The sequence below is a fragment of the Pongo abelii genome, chromosome X, assembly GCF_028885655.2.
Source record: "Pongo abelii isolate AG06213 chromosome X, NHGRI_mPonAbe1-v2.0_pri, whole genome shotgun sequence".
NCBI classification, from domain to species: Eukaryota; Metazoa; Chordata; class Mammalia; order Primates; family Hominidae; genus Pongo; species Pongo abelii.
In genome coordinates, this window is record NC_072008.2 from 65189085 (window position 1) to 65211074 (window position 21990).

A 21990-nucleotide genomic window follows, 5' to 3' on the forward strand; every position below is an offset into this window, starting at 1 on the left:
TATCTCTCCGAGTTGAATGCACTCATCATAAAGAGGTTTCTGAGAATGCTTCTGCCTGGTTTATGAGTGAAGATATTTCCTTTTCCACCATAGGCCTCAAAGCGTTCCAAATGAACACTTCGCAGATTCTACAAAAAGAGTGTTTCAAAACTGCTCTTTCAAAAGAAGTGTTCAACTCTGTGAGTTGGATTTATACTACACAAAGCATTTTCACAGAACGCTTCTGTTTAGTTTTTATGGGAAGATATTCCCGTTTCCAACGAAGGCCTGAAAGGGCTCCAAATATCCACTTACAGATTCTGCAAAAACAGAGTTTCGAAACTGCTCTATCAAAAGGAAGGCTTATCTCTCTGAGTTGAATGCACACATCATAAAGGGGTTTCCGAGAATGCTTCTGCCTGGTTTATATGTGAAGATATTTCCTTTTCCACCATAGGCCTCAAAGCGCTCCAAATGAACACTTGCAGATACTACAAAAAGAGTGTTTCAAAACTGCTCTTTCAAAAGAAGTGTTCAACTCGGTGGCTTGGATTCAAACCACGCAAAGCCGATGCACAGAATGCTTCTGTTTAGTTTTTATGGGAAGCAAATCACTTTTCCAAAGAAGGCCTGAAAGGGCTCCAAATATCCACTTGCAGATTCTGCAAAAACAGAGTTTCAAAACTGCTCTATCAAAAGGAAGGCTTATCTCTCCGAGTTGAATGCACACACCATAAAGTGGTTTCTGAGAATGCTTCTGCCTGGTTTATGAGTGAAGATATTTCCTTTTCCACCATAGGCCTCAAAGCGCTCCAAATGAACACTTGCAGATTCTACAAAAAGAGTGTTTCAAAACTGCTCTTTCAAAAGTAGTGTTCAACTCTGTGAGTTGGATTCATACTACACAAAGCAGTTTCACAGAACGCTTCTGTTTAGTTTTCATGGGAAGATATTCCCGTTTCCAACGAAGGCCTGAAAGGGCTGCAAATATCCACTTACAGTTTCTGCAAAAACAGAGTTTCGAAACTGCTCTATCAAAAGGAAGGCTTATCTCTCTGAGTTGAATGCACTCATCATAAAGTGGTTTCTGAGAATGCTATTGCCTGGTTTATATGTGAAGATATTTCCTTTTCCAACATAGGCCTCAAAGCGCTCCAAATGAACACTTGCAGATTCTACAAAAAGAGTGTTTCCTAACTGCTCTAGCAAAGGAAAGGTTCAACTCTGTGAGTTAAACACACACATCGCAAAGCAGTTTGTGAGAATGCTTCTGTCCAGTTTTTATGGGAAGATATTCCCGTTTCTAAAAAAGGCCTGAAAGAGCTCCAAATATCCACTTGCAGATGCTGCAAAAAGACTCTTTCCAAACTGCTCCATGAAAAGGAAGGCTCAACTCTGTGAGTTGAATGCACACATCATAAAGAAGTTTCAAAGAATGCTTCTGTCTAGGTTTTATGTGAAGATATTTCCTTTTCCACCATAGGCCTCAAAGCGCTCCAAATGAACACTTGCAGATTCTACAAAAAGAGTGTTTCAAAACTGCTCGTTCAAAAGAAGTGTTGAATTCTGTGAGGTGGATTCATACTACACAAAGCAGTTTCACAGAACGCTTCTGTTTAGTTTTTATGGGAAGATATTCCCGTTTCCAACGAAGGCCTGAAACGGCTCCAAATATCCACTTGCAGATTCTGCAAAAACAGAGTTTCAAAACTGCTCTATCAAAAGGAAGGCTTATCTCTCCGAGTTGAATGCACACATCATAAAGAGGTTTCTGAGAATGCTTCTGCCTGGTTTATGATTGAAGATATTTCCTTTTCCACCATAGGCCTCAAAGCGCTCCAAATGAAAACTTGGCAGATTCTACAAAAAGAGTGTTTCAAAACTGCTCTTTCAAAAGAAGTGTTCAACTCTGTGAGTTGGATTCATACTACACAAAGCAGTTTCACAGAACGCTTCTGTTTAGTTTTTATGGGAAGATATTCCCGTTTCCAACGAAGGCCTGAAAGGGCTCCAAATATCCACTTACAGATTCTGCAAAAACAGAGTTTCGAAACTGCTCTATCAAAAGGAATTCTTATCTCTCTGAGTTGAATGCACACATCATAAAGGGGTTTCCGAGAATGCTTCTGCCTGGTTTATATGTGAAGATATTTCCTTTTCCACCATAGGCCTCAAAGCGCTCCAAATGAACACTTGCAGATTCTACAAAAAGAGTGTTTCATATCTGCTCTAGCAAAAGAAAGGTTCAACTCTGTGAGTTCAACACACACATCCCAAAGCAGTTTGTAAGAATGCTTCTGTCCAGTTTTTATGGGAAGGTATTCCCGTTTCTAACAAAGGCCTGAAAGAGCTCCAAATATCCACTTGCAGATCCTGCAAAAAGACTCTTTCCAAACTGCTCCATGAAAAGGAAGGTTCAACTCTGTGAGTTGAATGCACACATCATAAAGAAGTTTCAAAGAATGCTTCTGTCTACGTTTTATGTGAAGATATTTCCTTTTCCACCGTAGGCCTCAAAGCGCTCCAAATGAACACTTGCAGATTCTACAAAAAGAGTGATTCAAAACTGCTCTTTCAAAAGAAGTGTTCAACTCTGTGAGTTGGATTCATACTACACAAAGCAGTTTCACAGAACGCTTCTGTTTAGTTTTTATGGGAAGATATTCCCGTTTCCAACGAAGGCCTGAAAGGGCTCCAAATATCAACTTGCAGATTCTGCAAAAACAGAGTTTCAAAACTGCTCTATGAAAAGGAAGGCTTATCTCTCCGAGTTGAATGCACTCATCATAAAGAGGTTTCTGAGAATGCTTCTGCCTGGTTTATGAGTGAAGATATTTCCTTTTCCACCATAGGCCTCAAAGCGTTCCAAATGAACACTTCGCAGATTCTACAAAAAGAGTGTTTCAAAACTGCTCTTTCAAAAGAAGTGTTCAACTCTGTGAGTTGGATTTATACTACACAAAGCATTTTCACAGAACGCTTCTGTTTAGTTTTTATGGGAAGATATTCCCGTTTCCAACGAAGGCCTGAAAGGGCTCCAAATATCCACTTACAGATTCTGCAAAAACAGAGTTTCGAAACTGCTCTATCAAAAGGAAGGCTTATCTCTCTGAGTTGAATGCACACATCATAAAGGGGTTTCCGAGAATGCTTCTGCCTGGTTTATATGTGAAGATATTTCCTTTTCCACCATAGGCCTCAAAGCGCTCCAAATGAACACTTGCAGATACTACAAAAAGAGTGTTTCAAAACTGCTCTTTCAAAAGAAGTGTTCAACTCGGTGGCTTGGATTCAAACCACGCAAAGCCGATGCACAGAATGCTTCTGTTTAGTTTTTATGGGAAGCAAATCACTTTTCCAAAGAAGGCCTGAAAGGGCTCCAAATATCCACTTGCAGATTCTGCAAAAACAGAGTTTCAAAACTGCTCTATCAAAAGGAAGGCTTATCTCTCCGAGTTGAATGCACACACCATAAAGTGGTTTCTGAGAATGCTTCTGCCTGGTTTATGAGTGAAGATATTTCCTTTTCCACCATAGGCCTCAAAGCGCTCCAAATGAACACTTGCAGATTCTACAAAAAGAGTGTTTCAAAACTGCTCTTTCAAAAGTAGTGTTCAACTCTGTGAGTTGGATTCATACTACACAAAGCAGTTTCACAGAACGCTTCTGTTTAGTTTTCATGGGAAGATATTCCCGTTTCCAACGAAGGCCTGAAAGGGCTCCAAATATCCACTTACAGTTTCTGCAAAAACAGAGTTTCGAAACTGCTCTATCAAAAGGAAGGCTTATCTCTCTGAGTTGAATGCACTCATCATAAAGTGGTTTCTGAGAATGCTATTGCCTGGTTTATATGTGAAGATATTTCCTTTTCCAACATAGGCCTCAAAGCGCTCCAAATGAACACTTGCAGATTCTACAAAAAGAGTGTTTCCTAACTGCTCTAGCAAAGGAAAGGTTCAACTCTGTGAGTTAAACACACACATCGCAAAGCAGTTTGTGAGAATGCTTCTGTCCAGTTTTTATGGGAAGATAATCCCGTTTCTAAAAAAGGCCTGAAAGAGCTCCAAATATCCACTTGCAGATGCTGCAAAAAGACTCTTTCCAAACTGCTCCATGAAAAGGAAGGCTCAACTCTGTGAGTTGAATGCACACATCATAAAGAAGTTTCAAAGAATGCTTCTGTCTAGGTTTTATGTGAAGATATTTCCTTTTCCACCATAGGCCTCAAAGCGCTCCAAATGAACACTTGCAGATTCTACAAAAAGAGTGTTTCAAAACTGCTCGTTCAAAAGAAGTGTTGAATTCTGTGAGGTGGATTCATACTACACAAAGCAGTTTCACAGAACGCTTCTGTTTAGTTTTTATGGGAAGATATTCCCGTTTCCAACGAAGGCCTGAAACGGCTCCAAATATCCACTTGCAGATTCTGCAAAAACAGAGTTTCAAAACTGCTCTATCAAAAGGAAGGCTTATCTCTCCGAGTTGAATGCACACATCATAAAGAGGTTTCTGAGAATGCTTCTGCCTGGTTTATGATTGAAGATATTTCCTTTTCCACCGTAGGCCTCAAAGCGCTCCAAATGAAAACTTGGCAGATTCTACAAAAAGAGTGTTTCAAAACTGCTCTTTCAAAAGAAGTGTTCAAATCTGTGAGTTGGATTCATACTACACAAAGCAGTTTCACATAACGCTTCTGTTTAGTTTTTATGGGAAGATATTCCCGTTTCCAACGAAGGCCTGAAAGGGCTCCAAATATCCACTTACAGATTCTGCAAAAACAGAGTTTCGAAACTGCTCTATCAAAAGGAATTCTTATCTCTCTGAGTTGAATGCACACATCATAAAGGGGTTTCCGAGAATGCTTCTGCCTGGTTTATATGTGAAGATATTTCCTTTTCCACCATAGGCCTCAAAGCGCTCCAAATGAACACTTGCAGATTCTATAAAAAGAGTGTTTCATATCTGCTCTAGCAAAAGAAAGGTTCAACTCTGTGAGTTCAACACACACATCCCAAAGCAGTTTGTAAGAATGCTTCTGTCCAGTTTTTATGGGAAGATATTCCCGTTTCTAACAAAGGCCTGAAAGAGCTCCAAATATCCACTTGCAGATGCTGCAAAAGGACTCTTTCCAAACTGCTCCATGAAAAGGAAGGTTCAACTCTGTGAGTTGAATGCACACATCATAAAGAAGTTTCAAAGAATGCTTCTGTCTAGGTTTTATGTGAAGATATTTCCTTTTCCACCATAGGCCTCAAAGCGCTCCAAATGAACACTTGCAGATTCTACAAAAAGAGTGTTTCAAAACTGCTCTTTCAAAAGAAGTGTTCAACTCTGTGAGTTGGATTCATACTACACAAAGCAGTTTCACAGAACGCATCTGTTTAGTTTTTATGGGAAGATATTCCCGTTTCCAAAGAAGGCCTGAAAGGGCTCCAAATATCCACTTGCAGATTCTGCAAAAACAGAGTTTCAAAACTGCTCTATCAAAAGGAAGGCTTATCTCTCCGAGTTGAATGCACACATCATAAAGAGGTTTCTGAGAATGCTTCTGCCTGGTTTATGAGTGAAGATATTTCCTTTTCCACCATAGGCCTCAGAGCGCTCCAAATGAACACTTGCAGATCCTACAAAAAGAGTGTTTCATAACTGCTCTTGCAAAAGAAAGGTTCAACTCTGTGAGTTAAACACACACATCACAAAGCAGTTTGTGAGAATGCTTCTGTCCAGTTTTTATGGGAAGATATTCCCGTTTCTAACAAAGGCCTGAAAGAGTTCCAAATATCCACTTGCAGATGCTGCAAAAAGACTCTTTCCAAACTGCTCCGTGAAAAGGAAGGTTCAACTCTGTGAGTTGAATGCACACATCATAAAGAAGTTTCAAAGAATGCTTCTGTCTAGGTTTTATGTGAAGATATTTCCTTTTCCACCATAGGCCTCAAAGCGCTACAAATGAACACTTGCAGATTCTACAAAAAGAGTGTTTCAAAACTGCTCTTTCAAAAGAAGTGTTCAACTTTGTGAGTTGGTTTCATACTACCCAAAGCAGTTTCACAGAACGCTTCTGTTTAGTTTTTATGGGAAGATACTCCCGATACCAAAGAAGGCCTGAAAGGGCTCCAAATATCCACTTGTAGATTCTGCAAAAACAGAGTTTCAAAACTGCTCTATCAAAAAGAAGGCTTATCTCTCCGAGTTGAATGCACCCATCATAAAGAGGTTTCTGAGAATGCTTCTGCCTGGTTTATGAGTGAAGATATTTCCTTTTCCACCATAGGCCTCAAAGCGCTCCAAATGAACACTTGCAGATTCTACAAAAAGAGTGTTTCCAAACTGCTCTTTGAAAAGAGGTGTTCAACTCTGTGAGTTGGATTCATACTACGCAAAGCAGTTTCACAGAACGCTTCTGTTTAGTTTTTATGGGAAGATATTCCCGTTTCCAACGAAGGCCTGAAAGGGCTCCAAATATCCACTTACAGATTCTGCAAAAACAGAGTTTCGAAACTGCTCTATCAAAAGGAAGGCTTATCTCTCTTAGTTGAATGCACACATCATAAGGTGGTTGCTGAGAATGCTTCTGCCTGGTTTATATGTGAAGATATTTCCTTTTCCACCATAGGCCACAAAGCGCTCCAAATGAACACTTGCACATTCTACAAAAAGAGTGTTTCATAACTGCTCTAGCAAAGGAAAGGTTCAACTCTGTGAGTTAAACACCCACATCACAAAGCAGTTTGTGAGAATGCTTCTGTCCAGTTTTTATGGGAAGATATTCCCGTTTCTAACAAAGGCCGGAAAGAGCTCCAAATATCCACTTGCAGATGCTGCAAAAAGACTCTTTCCAAACTGCTCCATGAAAAGGAATGTTCAACTCTGTGAGTTGAATGCACACATCATAAAGAAGTTTCAAAGAATGCTTCTGTCTAGGTTTTATGTGAAGATATTTCCTTTTCCACCATAGGAGTCAAAGCGCTCCAAATGAACAATTGCAGATTCTACAAAAAGAGTGTTTCAAAACTGCTCTTTGAAAGGAAGTGTTCAACTATGTGAGTTGGATTCAAACCACGCAAAGCCGCTTCACAGAACGCTTCTGTTTAGTTTTTATGGGAAGATCTTCCCGTTTCCAACGAAGGCCTGAAAGGGCTCCAAATATTCACTTGCAGATTCTGCAAAAACAGAGTTTCAAAACTGCTCTATCAAAAGGAAGGCTTATCTCTCTGAGTTGAATGCACACATCATAAAGTGGTTTCTGAGAATGCTTCTGCCTGGTTTATATGTGAACATAATTCCTTTTGCAACATAGGCCTCAAAGCGCTCCAAATGAACACTTGCAGATTCTACAAAAAGAGTGTTTCATAACTGCTCTAGCAAAGGAAAGGTTCAACTCTGTGAGTTAAACACACACATCGCAAAGCAGTTTGTGAGAATGCTTCTGTCCAGTGTTTATGGGAAGATATTCCCGTTTCTAACAAAGGCCTGAAAGAGCTCCAAGTATCCACTTGCTGATGCTGCAAAAAGACTCTTTCCAAACTGCTCCATGAAAAGGAAGGTTTAACTCTGTGAGTTGAATGCACACATCATAAAGAAGTTTCAAAGAATGCTTCTGTCTAGGTTTTATGTGAAGATATTTCCTTTTCCACCATAGGCCTCAAAGCGCTCCAAATGAACACTTGCAGATTCTACAAAAAGAGTGTTTCAAAACTGCTCTTTCAAAAGAAGTGTTCAACTCTGTGAGTTGGATTCATACTACACAAAGCAGTTTCACAGAACGCTTCTGTTCAGTTTTTATGGGAAGATATTCCCGTTTCCAACGAAGGCCTGAAAGGGCTCCAAATATCCACTTACAGATTCTGCAAAAACAGAGTTTCGAAACTGCTCTATCAAAAGGAAGGCTTATCTCTCTGAGTTGAATGCACACATCATAAAGTGGTTTCTCAGAATGCTTCTGCCTGGTTCATGAGTGAAGATATTTCCTTTTCCACCATAGGCCTCAAAGCGCTCCAAATGAACACTCGCAGATTCTACAAAAAGAGTGTTTCATAACTGCTCTAGCAAAGGAAAGGTTCAATTCTGTGAGTTCAACACACACATCAGAAAGCAGTTTGTGAGAATGCTTCTGTCCAGTTTTTATGGGAAGGTATTCCCGTTTCTAACAAAGGCCTGAAAGAGCTCCAAATATCCACTTGCAGATCCTGCAAAAAGACTCTTTCCAAACTGCTCCATGAAAAGGAAGGTTCAACTATGTGAGTTGAATGCACACATCATAAAGACGTTTCAAAGAATGCTTCTGTCTACGTTTTATGTGAAGATATTTCCTTTTCCACCGTAGGCCTCAAAGCGCTCCAAATGAACACTTGCAGATTCTACAAAAAGAGTGATTCAAAACTGCTCTTTCAAAAGAAGTGTTCAACTCTGTGAGTTGGATTCATACTACACAAAGCAGTTTCACAGAACGCTTCTGTTTAGTTTTTATGGGAAGATATTCCCGTTTCCAACGAAGGCCTGAAAGGGCTCCAAATATCAACTTGCAGATTCTGCAAAAACAGAGTTTCAAAACTGCTCTATGAAAAGGAAGGCTTATCTCTCCGAGTTGAATGCACTCATCATAAAGAGGTTTCTGAGAATGCTTCTGCCTTGTTTATGAGTGAAGATATTTCCTTTTCCACCATAGGCCTCAAAGCGTTCCAAATGAACACTTCGCAGATTCTACAAAAAGAGTGTTTCAAAACTGCTCTTTCAAAAGAAGTGTTCAACTCTGTGAGTTGGATTTATACTACACAAAGCATTTTCACAGAACGCTTCTGTTTAGTTTTTATGGGAAGATATTCCCGTTTCCAACGAAGGCCTGAAAGGGCTCCAAATATCCACTTACAGATTCTGCAAAAAAAGAGTTTCGAAACTGCTCTATCAAAAGGAAGGCTTATCTCTCTGAGTTGAATGCACACATCATAAAGGGGTTTCCGAGAATGCTTCTGCCTGGTTTATATGTGAAGATATTTCCTTTTCCACCATAGGCCTCAAAGCGCTCCAAATGAACACTTGCAGATACTACAAAAAGAGTGTTTCAAAACTGCTCTTTCAAAAGAAGTGTTCAACTCGGTGGCTTGGATTCAAACCACGCAAAGCCGATGCACAGAATGCTTCTGTTTAGTTTTTATGGGAAGCAAATCACTTTTCCAAAGAAGGCCTGAAAGGGCTCCAAATATCCACTTGCAGATTCTGCAAAAACAGAGTTTCAAAACTGCTCTATCAAAAGGAAGGCTTATCTCTCCGAGTTGAATGCACACACCATAAAGTGGTTTCTGAGAATGCTTCTGCCTGGTTTATGAGTGAAGATATTTCCTTTTCCACCATAGGCCTCAAAGCGCTCCAAATGAACACTTGCAGATTCTACAAAAAGAGTGTTTCAAAACTGCTCTTTCAAAAGTAGTGTTCAACTCTGTGAGTTGGATTCATACTACACAAAGCAGTTTCACAGAACGCTTCTGTTTAGTTTTCATGGGAAGATATTCCCGTTTCCAACGAAGGCCTGAAAGGGCTCCAAATATCCACTTACAGTTTCTGCAAAAACAGAGTTTCGAAACTGCTCTATCAAAAGGAAGGCTTATCTCTCTGAGTTGAATGCACTCATCATAAAGTGGTTTCTGAGAATGCTATTGCCTGGTTTATATGTGAAGATATTTCCTTTTCCAACATAGGCCTCAAAGCGCTCCAAATGAACACTTGCAGATTCTACAAAAAGAGTGTTTCCTAACTGCTCTAGCAAAGGAAAGGTTCAACTCTGTGAGTTAAACACACACATCGCAAAGCAGTTTGTGAGAATGCTTCTGTCCAGTTTTTATGGGAAGATATTCCCGTTTCTAAAAAAGGCCTGAAAGAGCTCCAAATATCCACTTGCAGATGCTGCAAAAAGACTCTTTCCAAACTGCTCCATGAAAAGGAAGGCTCAACTCTGTGAGTTGAATGCACACATCATAAAGAAGTTTCAAAGAATGCTTCTGTCTAGGTTTTATGTGAAGATATTTCCTTTTCCACCATAGGCCTCAAAGCGCTCCAAATGAACACTTGCAGATTCTACAAAAAGAGTGTTTCAAAACTGCTCGTTCAAAAGAAGTGTTGAATTCTGTGAGGTGGATTCATACTACACAAAGCAGTTTCACAGAACGCTTCTGTTTAGTTTTTATGGGAAGATATTCCCGTTTCCAACGAAGGCCTGAAACGGCTCCAAATATCCACCTGCAGATTCTGCAAAAACAGAGTATCAAAACTGCTCTATCAAAAGGAAGGCTTATCTCTCCGAGTTGAATGCACACATCATAAAGAGGTTTCTGAGAATGCTTCTGCCTGGTTTATGATTGAAGATATTTCCTTTTCCACCGTAGGCCTCAAAGCGCTCCAAATGAAAACTTGGCAGATTCTACAAAAAGAGTGTTTCAAAACTGCTCTTTCAAAAGAAGTGTTCAACTCTGTGAGTTGGATTCATACTACACAAAGCAGTTTCACATAACGCTTCTGTTTAGTTTTTATGGGAAGATATTCCCGTTTCCAACGAAGGCCTGAAAGGGCTCCAAATATCCACTTACAGATTCTGCAAAAACAGAGTTTCGAAACTGCTCTATCAAAAGGAATTCTTATCTCTCTGAGTTGAATGCACACATCATAAAGGGGTTTCCGAGAATGCTTCTGCCTGGTTTATATGTGAAGATATTTCCTTTTCCACCATAGGCCTCAAAGCGCTCCAAATGAACACTTGCAGATTCTATAAAAAGAGTGTTTCATATCTGCTCTAGCAAAAGAAAGGTTCAACTCTGTGAGTTCAACACACACATCCCAAAGCAGTTTGTAAGAATGCTTCTGTCCAGTTTTTATGGGAAGATATTCCCGTTTCTAACAAAGGCCTGAAAGAGCTCCAAATATCCACTTGCAGATGCTGCAAAAGGACTCTTTCCAAACTGCTCCATGAAAAGGAAGGTTCAACTCTGTGAGTTGAATGCACACATCATAAAGAAGTTTCAAAGAATGCTTCTGTCTAGGTTTTATGTGAAGATATTTCCTTTTCCACCATAGGCCTCAAAGCGCTCCAAATGAACACTTGCAGATTCTACAAAAAGAGTGTTTCAAAACTGCTCTTTCAAAAGAAGTGTTCAACTCTGTGAGTTGGATTCATACTACACAAAGCAGTTTCACAGAACGCTTCTGTTTAGTTTTTATGGGAAGATATTCCCGTTTCCAACGAAGGCCTGAAAGGGCTCCAAATATCCACTTACAGATTCTGCAAAAACAGAGTTTCGAAACTGCTCTATCAAAAGGAAGGCTTATCTCTCTGAGTTGAATGCACACATCATAAAGAGGTTTCTGAGAATGCTTCTGGTGGTTTATATGTGAAGGTATTTCCTTTTCCACCATAGGCCTCAAACCGCTCCAAATGAACACTGGCAGATTCTACAAAAAGAGTGTTTCATAACTGCTCTAGCAAAGGAAAGGTTCAAATCTGTGAGTTAAACACACACATCACAAAGCAGTTTGTGAGAATGCTTCTGTCCAGTTTTTATGGGAAGATATTCCCGTTTCTAACAAAGGCCTGAAAGAGCTCCAAATATCCACTTGCAGATGCTGCAAAAAGACTCTTTCCAAACTGCTCCATGAAAAGGAAGGTTCAACTCTGTGAGTTGAATGCACACATCATAAAGAAGTTTCAAAGAATGCTTCTGTCTAGGTTTTATGTGAAGATATTTCCTTTTCCACCATAGGCCTCAAAGCGCTCCAAATGAAAACTTGCAGATTCTACAAAAAGAGTGTTTCAAAACTGCTCGTTCAAAAGAAGTGTTCAACTCTGTGAGTTGGATTCATACTACACAAAGCAGTTTCACAGAACGCTTCTGTTTAGTTTTTATGGGAAGATATTCCCGTTTCCAACGAAGGCCTGAAAGGGCTCCAAATATCCACTTACAGATTCTGCAAAAACAGAGTTTCGAAACTGCTCTATCAAAAGGAATTCTTATCTCTCTGAGTTGAATGCACACATCATAAAGAGGTTTCCGAGAATGCTTCTGCCTGGTTTATATGTGAAGATATTTCCTTTTCCACCATAGGCCTCAAAGCGCTCCAAATGAACACTTGCAGATTCTATAAAAAGAGTGTTTCATATCTGCTCTAGCAAAGGAAAGGTTCAACTCTGTGAGTTCAACACACACATCACAAAGCAGTTTGTGAGAATGCTTCTGTCCAGTTTTTATGGGAAGATATTCCCGTTTCTAACAAAGGCCAGAAAGAGCTCCAAATATCCACTTGCAGATGCTGCAAAAGGACTCTTTCCAAACTGCTCCATGAAAAGGAAGGTTCAACTCTGTGAGTTGAATGCACACATCATAAAGAAGTTTCAAAGAATGCTTCTGTCTAGGTTTTATGTGAAGATATTTCCTTTTCCACCATAGGCCTCAAAGTGTTCCAAATGAACACTTGCAGATTCTACAAAAAGAGTGTTTCAAAACTGCTCTTTCAAAAGAAGTGTTCAACTCTGTGAGTTGGATTCATACTACACAAAGCAGTTTCACAGAACGCTTCTGTTTAGTTTTTATGGGAAGATATTCCCGTTTCCAACGAAGGTCTGAAAGGGCTCCAAATATCCACTTACAGATTCTGCAAAAACAGAGTTTCGAAACTGCTCTATCAAAAGGAAGGCTTATCTCTCTGAGTTGAATGCACACATCATAAAGAGGTTTCTGAGAATGCTTCTGGTGGTTTATATGTGAAGGTATTTCCTTTTCCACCATAGGCCTCAAACCGCTCCAAATGAACACTGGCAGATTCTACAAAAAGAGTGTTTCATAACTGCTCTAGCAAAGGAAAGGTTCAACTCTGTGAGTTAAACACACACATCACAAAGCAGTTTGTGAGAATGCTGCGGTCCAGTTTTTATGGGAAGATATTCCCGTTTCTAACAAAGGCCTGAAAGAGCTCCAAATATCCACTTGCAGATGCTGCAAAAAGACTCTTTCCAAACTGCTCCATGAAAAGGAAGGTTCAACTCTGTGAGTTGAATGCACACTTCATTAAGAAGTTTCAAAGAATGCTTCTGTCTAGGTTTTATGTGAAGATATTTCCTTTTCCACCATAGGCCTCAAAGCGCTCCAAATGAAAACTTGCAGATTCTACAAAAAGAGTGTTTCAAAACTGCTCGTTTAAAAGAAGTGTTCAACTCTGTGAGTTGGATTCATACTACACAAAGCAGTTTCACAGAACGCTTCTGTTTAGTTTTTATGGGAAGATATTCCCGTTTCCAACGAAGGCCTGAAAGGGCTCCAAATATCCACTTACAGATTCTGCAAAAACAGAGTTTCGAAACTGCTCTATCAAAAGGAATTCTTATCTCTCTGAGTTGAATGCACACATCATAAAGAGGTTTCCGAGAATGCTTCTGCCTGGTTTATATGTGAAGATATTTCCTTTTCCACCATAGGCCTCAAAGCGCTCCAAATGAACACTTGCAGATTCTATAAAAAGAGTGTTTCATATCTGCTCTAGCAAAGGAAAGGTTCAACTCTGTGAGCTCAACACACACATCGCAAAGCAGTTTGTGAGAATGCTTCTGTCCAGTTTTTATGGGAAGATATTCCCGTTTCTAACAAAGGCCTGAAAGAGCTCCAAATATCCACTTGCAGATGCTGCAAAAGGACTCTTTCCAAACTGCTCCGTGAAAAGGAAAGTTCAACTCTGTGAGTTGAATGCACACATCATAAAGAAGTTTCAAAGAATGCTTCTGTCTAGGTTTTATGTGAAGATATTTCCTTTTCCACCATAGGCCTCAAAGCGCTCCAAATGAACACTTGCAGATTCTACAAAAAGAGTGTTTCAAAACTGCTCTTTCAAAAGAAGTGTTCAACTCTGTGAGTTGGATTCATACTACACAAAGCAGTTTCACAGAACGCTTCTGTTTAGTTTTTATGGGAAGATATTCCCGTTTCCAACGAAGGCCTGAAAGGGCTCCAAATATCCACTTACAGATTCTGCAAAAACAGAGTTTCGAAACTGCTCTATCAAAAGGAAGGCTTATCTCTCTGAGTTGAATGCACACATCATAAAGAGGTTTCTGAGAATGCTTCTGGTGGTTTATATGTGAAGGTATTTCCTTTTCCACCATAGGCCTCAAACCGCTCCAAATGAACACTGGCAGATTCTACAAAAAGAGTGTTTCATAACTGCTCTAGCAAAGGAAAGGTTCAAATCTGTGAGTTAAACACACACATCACAAAGCAGTTTGTGAGAATGCTTCTGTCCAGTTTTTATGGGAAGATATTCCCGTTTCTAACAAAGGCCTGAAAGAGCTCCAAATATCCACTTGCAGATGCTGCAAAAAGACTCTTTCCAAACTGCTCCATGAAAAGGAAGGTTCAACTCTGTGAGTTGAATGCACACATCATAAAGAAGTTTCAAAGAATGCTTCTGTCTAGGTTTTATGTGAAGATATTTCCTTTTCCACCATAGGCCTCAAAGCGCTCCAAATGAACACTTGCAGATTCTACAAAAAGAGTGTTTCAAAACTGCTCTTTCAAAAGAAGTGTTCAACTCTGTGAGTTGGATTCATACTACACAAAGCAGTTTCACAGAACGCTTCTGTTTAGTTTTCATGGGAAGATATTCCCGTTTCCAACGAAGGCCTGAAAGGGCTCCAAATATCCACTTACAGTTTCTGCAAAAACAGAGTTTCGAAACTGCTGTATCAAAAGGAAGGCTTATCTCTCTGAGTTGAATGCACTCATCATAAAGTGGTTTCTGAGAATGCTATTGCCTGGTTTATATGTGAAGATATTTCCTTTTCCAACATAGGCCTCAAAGCGCTCCAAATGAACACTTGCAGATTCTACAAAAAGAGTGTTTCCTAACTGCTCTAGCAAAGGAAAGGTTCAACTCTGTGAGTTAAACACACACATCGCAAAGCAGTTTGTGAGAATGCTTCTGTCCAGTTTTTATGGGAAGATATTCCCGTTTCTAAAAAAGGCCTGAAAGAGCTCCAAATATCCACTTGCAGATGCTGCAAAAAGACTCTTTCCAAACTGCTCCATGAAAAGGAAGGCTCAACTCTGTGAGTTGAATGCACACATCATAAAGAAGTTTCAAAGAATGCTTCTGTCTAGGTTTTATGTGAAGATATTTCCTTTTCCACCATAGGCCTCAAAGCGCTCCAAATGAACACTTGCAGATTCTACAAAAAGAGTGTTTCAAAACTGCTCGTTCAAAAGAAGTGTTGAATTCTGTGAGGTGGATTCATACTACACAAAGCAGTTTCACAGAACGCTTCTGTTTAGTTTTTATGGGAAGATATTCCCGTTTCCAACGAAGGCCTGAAACGGCTCCAAATATCCACTTGCAGATTCTGCAAAAACAGAGTTTCAAAACTGCTCTATCAAAAGGAAGGCTTATCTCTCCGAGTTGAATGCACACATCATAAAGAGGTTTCTGAGAATGCTTCTGCCTGGTTTATGATTGAAGATATTTCCTTTTCCACCGTAGGCCTCAAAGCGCTCCAAATGAAAACTTGGCAGATTCTACAAAAAGAGTGTTTCAAAACTGCTCTTTCAAAAGAAGTGTTCAACTCTGTGAGTTGGATTCATACTACACAAAGCAGTTTCACATAACGCTTCTGTTTAGTTTTTATGGGAAGATATTCCCGTTTCCAACGAAGGCCTGAAAGGGCTCCAAATATCCACTTACAGATTCTGCAAAAACAGAGTTTCGAAACTGCTCTATCAAAAGGAATTCTTATCTCTCTGAGTTGAATGCACACATCATAAAGGGGTTTCCGAGAATGCTTCTGCCTGGTTTATATGTGAAGATATTTCCTTTTCCACCATAGGCCTCAAAGCGCTCCAAATGAACACTTGCAGATTCTATAAAAAGAGTGTTTCATATCTGCTCTAGCAAAAGAAAGGTTCAACTCTGTGAGTTCAACACACACATCCCAAAGCAGTTTGTAAGAATGCTTCTGTCCAGTTTTTATGGGAAGATATTCCCGTTTCTAACAAAGGCCTGAAAGAGCTCCAAATATCCACTTGCAGATGCTGCAAAAGGACTCTTTCCAAACTGCTCCATGAAAAGGAAGGTTCAACTCTGTGAGTTGAATGCACACATCATAAAGAAGTTTCAAAGAATGCTTCTGTCTAGGTTTTATGTGAAGATATTTCCTTTTCCACCATAGGCCTCAAAGCGCTCCAAATGAACACTTGCAGATTCTACAAAAAGAGTGTTTCAAAACTGCTCTTTCAAAAGAAGTGTTCAACTCTGTGAGTTGGATTCATACTACACAAAGCAGTTTCACAGAACGCTTCTGTTTAGTTTTTATGGGAAGATATTCCCGTTTCCAACGAAGGCCTGAAAGGGCTCCAAATATCCACTTACAGATTCTGCAAAAACAGAGTTTCGAAACTGCTCTATCAAAAGGAAGGCTTATCTCTCTGAGTTGAATGCACACATCATAAAGAGGTTTCTGAGAATGCTTCTGGTGGTTTATATGTGAAGGTATTTCCTTTTCCACCATAGGCCTCAAACCGCTCCAAATGAACACTGGCAGATTCTACAAAAAGATTGTTTCATAACTGCTCTAGCAAAGGAAAGGTTCAAATCTGTGAGTTAAACACACACATCACAAAGCAGTTTGTGAGAATGCTTCTGTCCAGTTTTTATGGGAAGATATTCCCGTTTCTAACAAAGGCCTGAAAGAGCTCCAAATATCCACTTGCAGATGCTGCAAAAAGACTCTTTCCAAACTGCTCCATGAAAAGGAAGGTTCAACTCTGTGAGTTGAATGCACACATCATAAAGAAGTTTCAAAGAATGCTTCTGTCTAGGTTTTATGTGAAGATATTTCCTTTTCCACCATAGGCCTCAAAGCGCTCCAAATGAACACTTGCAGATTCTACAAAAAGAGTGTTTCAAAACTGCTCTTTCAAAAGAAGTGTTCAACTCTGTGAGTTGGATTCATACTACACAAAGCAGTTTCACAGAACGCTTCTGTTTAGTTTTCATGGGAAGATATTCCCGTTTCCAACGAAGGCCTGAAAGGGCTCCAAATATCCACTTACAGTTTCTGCAAAAACAGAGTTTCGAAACTGCTGTATCAAAAGGAAGGCTTATCTCTCTGAGTTGAATGCACTCATCATAAAGTGGTTTCTGAGAATGCTATTGCCTGGTTTATATGTGAAGATATTTCCTTTTCCAACATAGGCCTCAAAGCGCTCCAAATGAACACTTGCAGATTCTACAAAAAGAGTGTTTCCTAACTGCTCTAGCAAAGGAAAGGTTCAACTCTGTGAGTTAAACACACACATCGCAAAGCAGTTTGTGAGAATGCTTCTGTCCAGTTTTTATGGGAAGATATTCCCGTTTCTAAAAAAGGCCTGAAAGAGCTCCAAATATCCACTTGCAGATGCTGCAAAAAGACTCTTTCCAAACTGCTCCATGAAAAGGAAGGCTCAACTCTGTGAGTTGAATGCACACATCATAAAGAAGTTTCAAAGAATGCTTCTGTCTAGGTTTTATGTGAAGATATTTCCTTTTCCACCATAGGCCTCAAAGCGCTCCAAATGAACACTTGCAGATTCTACAAAAAGAGTGTTTCAAAACTGCTCGTTCAAAAGAAGTGTTGAATTCTGTGAGGTGGATTCATACTACACAAAGCAGTTTCACAGAACGCTTCTGTTTAGTTTTTATGGGAAGATATTCCCGTTTCCAACGAAGGCCTGAAACGGCTCCAAATATCCACTTGCAGATTCTGCAAAAACAGAGTTTCAAAACTGCTCTATCAAAAGGAAGGCTTATCTCTCCGAGTTGAATGCACACATCATAAAGAGGTTTCTGAGAATGCTTCTGCCTGGTTTATGATTGAAGATATTTCCTTTTCCACCGTAGGCCTCAAAGCGCTCCAAATGAAAACTTGGCAGATTCTACAAAAAGAGTGTTTCAAAACTGCTCTTTCAAAAGAAGTGTTCAACTCTGTGAGTTGGATTCATACTACACAAAGCAGTTTCACATAACGCTTCTGTTTAGTTTTTATGGGAAGATATTCCCGTTTCCAACGAAGGCCTGAAAGGGCTCCAAATATCCACTTACAGATTCTGCAAAAACAGAGTTTCGAAACTGCTCTATCAAAAGGAATTCTTATCTCTCTGAGTTGAATGCACACATCATAAAGGGGTTTCCGAGAATGCTTCTGCCTGGTTTATATGTGAAGATATTTCCTTTTCCACCATAGGCCTCAAAGCGCTCCAAATGAACACTTGCAGATTCTATAAAAAGAGTGTTTCATATCTGCTCTAGCAAAAGAAAGGTTCAACTCTGTGAGTTCAACACACACATCCCAAAGCAGTTTGTAAGAATGCTTCTGTCCAGTTTTTATGGGAAGATATTCCCGTTTCTAACAAAGGCCTGAAAGAGCTCCAAATATCCACTTGCAGATGCTGCAAAAGGACTCTTTCCAAACTGCTCCATGAAAAGGAAGGTTCAACTCTGTGAGTTGAATGCACACATCATAAAGAAGTTTCAAAGAATGCTTCTGTCTAGGTTTTATGTGAAGATATTTCCTTTTCCACCATAGGCCTCAAAGCGCTCCAAATGAACACTTGCAGATTCTACAAAAAGAGTGTTTCAAAACTGCTCTTTCAAAAGAAGTGTTCAACTCTGTGAGTTGGATTCATACTACACAAAGCAGTTTCACAGAACGCTTCTGTTTAGTTTTTATGGGAAGATATTCCCGTTTCCAACGAAGGCCTGAAAGGGCTCCAAATATCCACTTACAGATTCTGCAAAAACAGAGTTTCGAAACTGCTCTATCAAAAGGAAGGCTTATCTCTCTGAGTTGAATGCACACATCATAAAGAGGTTTCTGAGAATGCTTCTGGTGGTTTATATGTGAAGGTATTTCCTTTTCCACCATAGGCCTCAAACCGCTCCAAATGAACACTGGCAGATTCTACAAAAAGAGTGTTTCATAACTGCTCTAGCAAAGGAAAGGTTCAAATCTGTGAGTTAAACACACACATCACAAAGCAGTTTGTGAGAATGCTTCTGTCCAGTTTTTATGGGAAGATATTCCCGTTTCTAACAAAGGCCTGAAAGAGCTCCAAATATCCACTTGCAGATGCTGCAAAAAGACTCTTTCCAAACTGCTCCATGAAAAGGAAGGTTCAACTCTGTGAGTTGAATGCACACATCATAAAGAAGTTTCAAAGAATGCTTCTGTCTAGGTTTTATGTGAAGATATTTCCTTTTCCACCATAGGCCTCAAAGCGCTCCAAATGAACACTTGCAGATTCTACAAAAAGAGTGTTTCAAAACTGCTCTTTCAAAAGAAGTGTTCAACTCTGTGAGTTGGATTCATACTACACAAAGCAGTTTCACAGAACGCTTCTGTTTAGTTTTCATGGGAAGATATTCCCGTTTCCAACGAAGGCCTGAAAGGGCTCCAAATATCCACTTACAGTTTCTGCAAAAACAGAGTTTCGAAACTGCTGTATCAAAAGGAAGGCTTATCTCTCTGAGTTGAATGCACTCATCATAAAGTGGTTTCTGAGAATGCTATTGCCTGGTTTATATGTGAAGATATTTCCTTTTCCAACATAGGCCTCAAAGCGCTCCAAATGAACACTTGCAGATTCTACAAAAAGAGTGTTTCCTAACTGCTCTAGCAAAGGAAAGGTTCAACTCTGTGAGTTAAACACACACATCGCAAAGCAGTTTGTGAGAATGCTTCTGTCCAGTTTTTATGGGAAGATATTCCCGTTTCTAAAAAAGGCCTGAAAGAGCTCCAAATATCCACTTGCAGATGCTGCAAAAAGACTCTTTCCAAACTGCTCCATGAAAAGGAAGGCTCAACTCTGTGAGTTGAATGCACACATCATAAAGAAGTTTCAAAGAATGCTTCTGTCTAGGTTTTATGTGAAGATATTTCCTTTTCCACCATAGGCCTCAAAGCGCTCCAAATGAACACTTGCAGATTCTACAAAAAGAGTGTTTCAAAACTGCTCGTTCAAAAGAAGTGTTGAATTCTGTGAGGTGGATTCATACTACACAAAGCAGTTTCACAGAACGCTTCTGTTTAGTTTTTATGGGAAGATATTCCCGTTTCCAACGAAGGCCTGAAACGGCTCCAAATATCCACTTGCAGATTCTGCAAAAACAGAGTTTCAAAACTGCTCTATCAAAAGGAAGGCTTATCTCTCCGAGTTGAATGCACACATCATAAAGAGGTTTCTGAGAATGCTTCTGCCTGGTTTATGATTGAAGATATTTCCTTTTCCACCGTAGGCCTCAAAGCGCTCCAAATGAAAACTTGGCAGATTCTACAAAAAGAGTGTTTCAAAACTGCTCTTTCAAAAGAAGTGTTCAACTCTGTGAGTTGGATTCATACTACACAAAGCAGTTTCACAGAACGCTTCTGTTTAGTTTTTATGGGAAGATATTCCCGTTTCCAACGAAGGCCTGAAAGGGCTCCAAATATCCACTTACAGATTCTGCAAAAACAGAGTTTCGAAACTGCTCTATCAAAAGGAATTCTTATCTCTCTGAGTTGAATGCACACATCATAAAGGGGTTTCCGAGAATGCTTCTGCCTGGTTTATATGTGAAGATATTTCCTTTTCCACCATAGGCCTCAAAGCGCTCCAAATGAACACTTGCAGATTCTATAAAAAGAGTGTTTCATATCTGCTCTAGCAAAAGAAAGGTTCAACTCTGTGAGTTCAACACACACATCCCAAAGCGGTTTGTAAGAATGCTTCTGTCCAGTTTTTATGGGAAGATATTCCCGTTTCTAACAAAGGCCTGAAAGAGCTCCAAATATCCACTTGCAGATGCTGCAAAAGGACTCTTTCCAAACTGCTCCATGAAAAGGAAGGTTCAACTCTGTGAGTTGAATGCACACATCATAAAGAAGTTTCAAAGAATGCTTCTGTCTAGGTTTTATGTGAAGATATTTCCTTTTCCACCATAGGCCTCAAAGCGCTCCAAATGAACACTTGCAGATTCTACAAAAAGAGTGTTTGAAAACTGCTCTTTCAAAAGAAGTGTTCAACTCTGTGAGTTGGATTCATACTACACAAAGCAGTTTCACAGAACGCTTCTGTTTAGTTTTTATGGGAAGATATTCCCGTTTCCAACGAAGGCCTGAAAGGGCTCCAAATATCCACTTACACATTCTGCAAAAACAGAGTTTCGAAACTGCTCTATCTAAAGGAAGGCTTATCTCTCTGAGTTGAATGCACACATCATAAAGAGGTTTCTGAGAATGCTTCTGGTGGTTTATATGTGAAGGTATTTCCTTTTCCACCATAGGCCTCAAACCGCTCCAAATGAACACTGGCAGATTCTACAAAAAGAGTGTTTCATAACTGCTCTAGCAAAGGAAAGGTTCAACTCTGTGAGTTCAACACACACATCACAAAGCAGTTTGTGAGAATGCTTCTGTCCAGTTTTTATGGGAAGATATTCCCGTTTCTAACAAAGGCCTGAAAGAGCTCCAAATATCCACTTGCAGATGCTGCAAAAGGACTCTTTCCAAACTGCTCCATGAAAAGGAAGGTTCAACTCTGTGAGTTGAATGCACACATCATAAAGAAGTTTCAAAGAATGCTTCTGTCTAGGTTTTATGTGAAGATATTTCCTTTTCCACCATAGGCCTCAAAGCGCTCCAAATGAACACTTGCAGATTCTACAAAAAGAGTGTTTCAAAACTGCTCGTTCAAAAGAAGTGTTCAACTCTGTGAGTTGGATTCATACTACACAAAGCAGTTTCACAGAACGCTTCTGTTTAGTTTTTATGGGAAGATATTCCCGTTTCCAACGAAGGCCTGAAAGGGCTCCAAATATCCACTTACAGATTCTGCAAAAACAGAGTTTCGAAACTGCTCTATCAAAAGGAAGGCTTATCTCTCTGAGTTGAATGCACACATCATAAAGAGGTTTCTGAGAATGCTTCTGGTGGTTTATATGTGAAGGTATTTCCTTTTCCACCATAGGCCTCAA